Source organism: Sturnus vulgaris, unplaced genomic scaffold (genome assembly GCF_052056855.1).
Source record: "Sturnus vulgaris isolate bStuVul1 unplaced genomic scaffold, bStuVul1.hap1 Scaffold_376, whole genome shotgun sequence".
Classification (NCBI taxonomy): Eukaryota; Metazoa; Chordata; class Aves; order Passeriformes; family Sturnidae; genus Sturnus; species Sturnus vulgaris.
In genome coordinates, this window is record NW_028276429.1 from 1,279 (window position 1) to 9,778 (window position 8,500).

General features: G+C 45.6%; 1 long non-coding RNA gene across 2 annotated transcripts; it reads left to right on the top strand.

Moving 5' to 3' along the window:
- Nucleotides 1-3,314: 3,314 nt before the first annotated feature.
- LOC148217715 (uncharacterized) lies at nucleotides 3,315-8,064 on the top strand. 2 transcript variants are annotated; one of them, XR_015800823.1, is made up of 4 exons: nucleotides 3,315-3,392; nucleotides 4,675-4,794; nucleotides 5,984-6,098; nucleotides 7,278-8,064. It is a non-coding gene; the product is annotated as an uncharacterized LOC148217715 (long non-coding RNA). The 2 variants fall into 2 exon arrangements; XR_015800824.1 differs by lacking the exon at nucleotides 7,278-8,064 and adding an exon at nucleotides 6,473-6,646.
- The last annotated feature ends 436 nt before the right edge of the window (nucleotides 8,065-8,500 follow it).

Here is an 8,500-nt window from a genome sequence, read left to right on the forward strand (position 1 = left end):
AACCTCCAGAATTCCACAAATTCACCCCAAAATTCCACTTGCACCTCCCAAATCCTCACCTGGAACACTCCAAAGTTCCACAAATTCACCCCAAAATTCACCTGGGACCCCCAAATCTACAGAGATCACCCAAAGTCCCACCTGGAAGCCCCAAATTCCCTCACATCTCCCTCAAAACACAGGACCCCCTAAAACCACCCAAATTCACCCCTAAATGCCTCCAATCTCCCTCCAAACCCACCCAGATACCCCAAAATCCACCAAACTCACCCCAAGACCCATCTGTGACTCCCACATCTCCCAAATTCTCCCCAGAATCAACCTGAGATCCCTCAAAACTCACCTGCATCTCCCAAAATCCCCTGCGCTCAAATTCACTTGGCAACCCCAAAATCCCCAGAATTCAGCCCAAAATTTACCTGGGACTCCCAAAATTCACCTGAGATCCCAAAACCTCCCGAATTCACTCCAAAATTCAACTGGGATCCCCAAAATCCTCATCCGGGACCCCCAAAATTCCACAAATTCCCCCCAAAATTCACCTGGGATCCCCAAATCCCTAGAGGTCACCCCAAAGCCCCACCTGGAAGCCCCCATATCCCTCAAATCTCTCCCAAAACCCAGTCCTCTCCAAAACCTCCCAAATTCCCCCTAAAAATGCAACCAATTCCCCTCAAAACCCACCCAGATACCCCCAAATCCACCAAATTCACTCCAAGACCCATCTGGGACTCCCAAATTCACCAAATTCACCGAAAACCCACCTGCATCCCCCCAAATTCATCCCACAATTCACCAGGACTCCCAAATGATCACCTGGGACCCCCAAAATTCCAGTAATTCACCCTAAAATTCAACTCGGGCTCCAAAAATTCCACAAATTCCCCCCAGAATTCACCCGGGAACCCCAAAGCTCCCAAATTCTTCCCATGATCAACCTGAGACCCCTGAAAACTCACCTGCATTTCCCAAAATCTGCCCCACCCCACCCCCAAAAATACTTGACAACCCCAAAATCCTCAGAATTCAGCCCAAAGTTCACCTGGGACCCCAAAATTCACCTGGGAGCCCAAAACCTCCCAAATTCACTCCAAAATTCAACTGGGATCCTCAAAATCCTCATCTGGGACCCCCCAAAATTCCACAAATTCCCCCCCAAATTTCACCTTGAAGTTCTCAAAATCCACCAGGGACCTCTAAGATCTCACAACCCCCCCCCCCCCAAATCCACCTGGGACTCCCAAATCCTATCCTGGCAACCCCAAAAGTCAAACCAAAACCCATCTGGGAACCCCCCAAATCCCTCAAATCTCCCTCTAAACCCACCCAGACTCCCAAAACCCACCTGGCACTCCCCAAATTCCCCGCAAAATCCACCCAGGTGCTCCCAACCCCCCCCATTCACCCCCAAACCCACCCGAGAACCCCCAAAGCACCCCAGAAAACCCCTCAGGGACCCCCATAACCCCACCTGGAACCCCCCCCCCCCCCGAATCCCTCAAATCCCCCGAAAATGGCTCCAATCCTCAACATAGTCCATCAGGGATACCCCCCCAGAATCCCTCCAATTCACCCTAAGTCCCCCAGATTCATCCCCAAACCCATCCCAGACACCCCAAAATCACTCAAATCCCCCTCAAAACCCACCTGGGTTCCCCCAAAACCCCTCCAACCGCTGCCCTGCTTGCTCTTGGCCGCCATTTTGCGCCCTTCTTTCCTCGCGGCCGCCGCGCTCTGATTGGCCGCGCACCGTGAGGTACGCAGCGCTCTCATTGGCTGAGCGTTTCCCGCCCTTTCCATACCGCTCGCTGATTGACCAGTGTCCGTTGCCGAGGCCAGACCGTGAGCTGATTGGCTGACCGGGAAAGAACAGGGTGGGGAAAAGGGCGGGCTATTCTCAGGCAGTCGGCGTCGTGATTGGCTGAAAGGCGGCAAAGGGGGAGGAGCTACCGAGATGATCAAAGGGGCGCCGAGGCTCCCGCAACCCTCAGTCCAGCGCTAGCAGCGGTCGAGCTTGGTCGGGTCTTGCGCAGTTTCAACCATTCATTCCTTCATTCAGTTAATTTAATGAACCTCATTAGTGGCGGTGGGCTGGCGGCGCTCAATTAAAGCGCTACTTGGCGCCGCGGTGGGTGACCCGAGGCTGTTTTGGCTTTTAAAATTAGAAACCCGGCCATGGAGGGGGGAAGGGGGAGGTTTCAAGCGCTTTTCAGTTGAATTATTAAGCTGTTCTTCAAATTTCACCTTCAACACCCTTCTAAAACCCCTCAAGGATCCTCCAAAATTCCTCCAATTCCTCCAAAATCCACCTGGGATCCCCCAAACTAACCACAAAACCCACCTGGGAACCTCCAAAACTCCTGAACTTGTCAATAAAACCCCTCAGAGACCTCCCTAGACCCACCTGGGATCCCCCGAAATCCCTCCATCTTCAACAAAAACAAACAAAAACAAAAAATCCAACAAAATTTTGGGGATCCCTCAAATTCACCCCGAAACCCATCTGCGACCCTCCACCAACATCGCTCCCATGCCCCCAAAATCCATCCAGGAGCCCTCAAAATCTTGCTAAGCCCTCTCAAAACCCTGCAATTTCACCCCACAACCCATCCAGGAACTCCCAAAATCCCTCAAGTCCTCCCAAAACCCACGCAGATGCCCCCAAATCCCCCAAATTCACCTCCAAATCCACCCAGGACCCCCAAAATCCCACCACTTCATTCCAAAGTTCACTTGGGACCCACAAAACTCACATGAGACCCCCAAAATTTCCCGCAAAACCTCCAAAATTCACCCCAAAATCCCACCTTGCTTCCACCAAACCCTTACCTGGGACCCACAAAATCCCACCTGGATCCCCCAAATTCACCCCAAAATTCCACCTGGAACCCCAGATTCCACCTGGGACCCTCCAAATGCCAAAACTTCACCCCAAAATTCACCTCGGACCCCCGAAATTCACCGCAATAAAATAAAATAATAAATAAGAGGAGTCTGGATAGAAATCTAACACTGCTACGTTTGAATATCCATCCTGAACACAAGAAACATTTTCGGGTGCAATTCATTACGATCTTTACAGGGAGGTTTTTTACGGTGGATGTAGGAACGAGGTAGATGACAGTTAGCTCCTTATCGGGCAGGAAACAGTTGGCCTTGAACAACAACAATCTCAGGTTTATTTTCATTGCCAAGATGGCTGTAAATAAAAGAAAGCCCAGTAGTATGGATATTGGGATTCATAATTTTATATTTGAAGTACTGACTGGTTTGTATTCTAGGATACCTGACTCTTGTTTCCTACTTTGATAGCACCTTGTTGCCTCCAACACGTGCCAAATCCGATGGAAACGAATGGTGCAGAACTCTGGAGAATTGAAGCAAAAGTCTAGGTAGGTCGGGAAATCCTAAGAACAGTCTGGAATTCAAGCAATATTTTCTTTTCTCCTGGGCAACGATGAGGCAGACGGTTGCTTTGAGAGTGCATGTTTGCTCTATTCTTTGTTCCGTGTGTTGCCACATACCTTCTCAGTTGCTTGGAGGTGGCAGTAAGAGCCAAAGAAGCTGCCTGTGGCATGGCTTTCCTTTGGCCAGTACAAGCACCTGTGCATGGGGAGATCTAGCAGGAACTGGCTCGGTTAGAATGAATCTGGGGGAAATCAGAAGTTAATTTTGACGTGGATCCCTTCTCAATCATACAAAAATACTCCTTTTTAACTCTTGGAGAAGGAGAGAGGAAGTGTGAGAAGAGGGGAAGTATTGGAGATACTTCCTTTCTCTGTGTCCTTGCAGCATGCCTTCCCGCTCTGTGTCTGCCTTCTCTTGCTCCAGAGCACATCCAGTTGGGATGTTTGTAGCCTGTATGGTAGCAAAGAAGTTGGTAGCGATTGTAAGTACCTTGCTACTTTGAAGCATAATGATAAGCAGCTGTGTATGAAAATGTCTTGATTTCTTTGGCTGGTAGTGTCTGGTGTCTGTAGGCACTGCTGGCATCTGTTCCGTGTGCTGAGATTCAGCACGTGGCCTCTGTCATGTTTCCATGTCACACTGCACTGTGAAAGATGGGAATTTTGACTGTGGTCTGTTCCGTATCATTCAGACAGCCCTAATGTGGAGTGCATGGAGAAAATGAGCATCCAGTATGAGCTGGTCGAGGGCAAATGTCAGGAGAAAGGGCAGATGTGCAAGTTGAGTGCCACAGCACTGTGATAGCCGTGGTCCAACGTGTCATTAGAGTAAAATGCGTCTGAGGATACACCAGACATTGAGATAACAAGTGGAATTCCTTTTTAACCTCCGCCTTACTCTGTTCAAAAAGTAAGCCATCCGTTTGGTTTCACAGTAGTAGTTGGTATTTGTGCTTGAAATGTGGAAAAGCCGTAACAAATGCCAGTAATGAAGGGAGTGCTGTCCTACATGAATGTGGAAGATGCAAGGAGCCTCAGCCCTTGTGCTAAATCTGTCTTATCTTGGGAAAGAAATTCCACCTCTGCCTCAATTTCTCCCTTTGTGTCCAACCAGATGGTATTGTTTAGTAATCTAATATGGCATGTAGGAGGCTGAATCTATCTCTGTCCATCACAAGAAAAGAAACACTACGTTTAGTCAGGCTCTCTGAAAGCCACACAGTATTTCTTCTGTGCATGTCAATATTTTGTTCTTCTTTTCCTTCAGATGACCCTGTTGGATATGAACATTTGCACAGCAGAAGATGCTGAAGTTGTGCACTCCAACAGGCTTCAGATGACTGAGAAACGAAAATGTAGGTTTGAAGAAGAAGTGGAGCACGTGGATGTACGTTTCTTTTATTTGATGGCATATATCTTCATCACTCCTTGGGATTAGTCTGTTCTTCCTGTGCTCCCACCTGCAATGCCTTCTGCGTGGTAGGCTATTGATGTCACCTTAGAAAGAGGTCCATAGTGTGACAAAACACTCCAGAGAAACAGTTTGGTGTGCAAGAGTTTCATGTGGAAGTGTTCATAATTCTTGTGTTTATTATTTGTAATAGAAATAGATTGTATTTTTATGATCATTTCTATCTGAAATACATAGGATAGCGATGAATGACGTATGGCCCAGTCTGCTTAAGATCAGACTTTAGGAATAGCTGGAAATGATCTCCCAAATGTCTTCCAATCTTTTCTATACATAAAAAAAGTCGGGCAGTTGTTTCTAAAGGGATAAATTATAGAATGTGATTTGGTGCTTTATGGTGCCAGAATAAACAGAAGTTTTGAGAATCCGCATTCTTACCAGTTTACTTGGAGACTGATTTTTTTTTACTCTCCAGATAGAAGACGCCATGTTGGATACCAGTCGTAAAATTCCAGGCAGCCTTTTATCATGTTACATATCCTCTTACTCATTCATTTCACCTTCCAGCAGTTTAGAAAGAACTTGTTCACTTGAATGTTTTTCTTTGGAGTGATTTGAAGGAGACGGCTAAATGGCCATAATCCAGGTAGAAACATAAAAACAAGGGTGTGCTATAAAAACAGGACTTCTTAATGCAAAGAGCCCTCTGAAATTCAAAATACCTGCTATAAAATTAAAAATGTAATCTTTGACTTTTAGATGCGAATTTCTACTCTTCAGTTTCATTCTGTCAGGTGCATTTTTGCTAACTGCTTGATTCACACTGAATGGACAGTCCTGTCTTATTGTTGGTATGGCAACAGTGATAGAGATCACTGCTGCTTTCTGTAGAAAGTGGCTGCAAGTTGCTATGACGAGATCTTGTGCAGGTCTAGAGTCTGATTGGATGTGAGGTTCTCATTGTTTCAGAACACCAACTTGGGGTGGCAGTGTCAGAGGTGTTCATTATCTAGGAAGATTTTCATAGGCGATGAGTTTTGCTGAGGTAGCTTTCTCTTCTGGGTGTAGAAGATCTGTGCATAATTAACTTCCTTGAATCCTAAAGAGTTGGGGAGATTTTAGTATCTACGAAACCATTTTTACTAGCTTTTTTATGTGGCCTTAGATGACGAAAGTGATCTGGATACAATCTTAGAAAAAAGGCAAATGGTGAGCTGTGAGGAAGAGCTGAAGGAGTATTTGGAGAACACCCTTTCTTCTTGAGATCAACTTAGAACAAGGTATAAATTTTGTATGTTTTGTAAACTTAAAAGGTAGAGCATCTTTGAACATTGGTTGTACTACTTAGGCCTTGTTTTAATGCTGTTGTGTGAAGGTATGGAAAAAGAGTGCTTTTCACTTCATGTAAGAATATAGAATAATGTCCCTATGGAACAAGGTTAAGGCAAATAATGCCCACGGTTTAGGAATGGGACAAAGGAAGACTGCTATCATTCAAAAACCATAGCACATCAGTATTACTGTGCATACCATCACATCCATGCCTTATTCAGAAGGTAAAAGTAGTAGTGCAGATTCTTGGATCACTGGAATCAGAAGTTGGTCTGCACCATCATCTCTTCACTCATAGATTTGATCTCATTCAAACTTCTAGGAACTCAGACGTTTAAGACAGCCCAACACTGGCAACTTTAAAAACCATCTAAAAATGGGTACAATACCGCTCTCCTTCCTGAAGATCTTAGCAGCAGCTCTGAAGCCATAGAGGAAGCAGCACTGTTCACACACCCAGGAGGTCTTTCCTACCTGCTCGATCAGAGGCACATTAGAAGAGCAGTATGGACCTGAGGGGCAGATGCACATACCTTCACACACCTCGCAGTGGGACTGTGGTTAGAGCTGGAGGTTTGATACTCTTCCTAATAATTTGAGCCGTTAAAACAAAGCCAGAGGTAACAGACCAAGTGAAAATACAATGCCAGGTTGCGGAAAGAGAATGTTACCTATCTGAACTGGTACAAAAATTCCCCATCATTCTCTTTGTTTAGGAGACCAAGCCAATGTCCGTGTAAATGAAAACAAGTGTGAATATTGATTTTTCTTGAATCAAGACTCAGCTTTATGTCCAAGTCAAAGGCAAATAAACCAGAAAGGCTCCGCTGAGCACAGTGCAGAACTAACATGGAAGACAGTCATTTGACCTCTTATGTAAGCAGTGTTGGAATGGTTCCCCATCCAAAAGGAAGGATGTCAAATGCTTCTCTGGAAATATTTTAACTTCTCTGCGTTTCTTTCTTTGTAATGAACTAATCTCTAACAAGCCAGGACGTGATTGTGTTCAGTAGAAACAGATCAATGGCAACATTTAGCCTAAAGGTTTTATGAGATTGATCAGGAAGTTCGATTTAGATTTAAAGGCACTGTAGTCCTATTTAATTATATTTCTCTCCGTACTTGAGTCTCTTAAACAGGGACCTTCAATTGGACAGGAACGGGACACTGAAGCAAATTGTAATGGATGACGTAATGGCTTACCCAGAAGCATTTTGTGGGAATTGATTTCTTCCAGGTATCCATCAGCCAGCATTTTAGTGTGAAGGGAATCTTCAAACAGGTAAAACAAAAATTCCCATTGGTTTCAAACCTGACTGCTATATTAATTTTTCACTTTGGAGAAAATTTTCATGACCTTTAAAATTCAGACTGTATCAAGTATTGTTTCAGCCATTGAAGAAAGTGCTTTTGATGGAGATAGGAGAGGGAAACCAAAACATTTCTCAGAGCCACACTTTGAGCTCTGTCCTTGTTACAAATGGCACTTTAGCAAATTCATTTGCCTTTGGTACAGAAAACGACAAGGTAACAGGCTTATCATTACGGATTTGAGTGTTCCAGGTTCTTTAGATAGTAAGTGATCTATTCAAGATGATCTCTTCCTGAAATAGATCCATTTTGAGAAGGGATATGGATTTCTTAGAAGAAGGCAAATCCCTATGTTAAAATGGTGTGGTGGGTGTTTTTTGTTGTTGTTGTTTTGCTTTTAGAACTTGCAAGGCACAATCGACTTCATAGTTCGAGATGCAGATAAGACCACGACATTCCAAATAGGTGTTTCTTTTTGGTTGTTTTTCAACCTGTCTATCTTTGGATTGTAACCAGTAGAACTGTGCTTGAACTGGAAAGAAGTAGCGGAGGTTTCAGAAGTGGAACATGCGGTGGAACAGTAAGCTGAGAGCATTGTGCAAGGAGAGGAAAGAGGGGGAAATGGTAAGAGTTTCCTGAGTCGGAAGGGACCCCTAGGGATCGTCAAAGTCCAACTCCTGGCCCTGCACAGACACTCCAACAGTCCCACCCTCTGCATCCCTGAGAGCATTGGCCAAACGCTCCTGGATCTCTGGCAGCCTTGGGGCTGTGCCCATTGCCTGGAGAACCTATTCAGTGCCCGACCAGCCTCTGAGGAAAAAAACCTTTCCTTGATAGCCAGCCTAATCGTCCCCTGACACAGCTCCTGGCATTCCCTTGGCTCCTGTCCCTGGTCGCAGAGAGCAGAGAGCAAAGCTGTCCCTGTGCTGCCCTTGGGAGGAGCTGAGAGGTCCCAAGTGAGGTGTGAGCTCAGTGTCCTCTCTGCAGCTGAACCAAATGCCCTCAGCCACTCTATGTATGGCTTCCCCTCCAGCCTCTT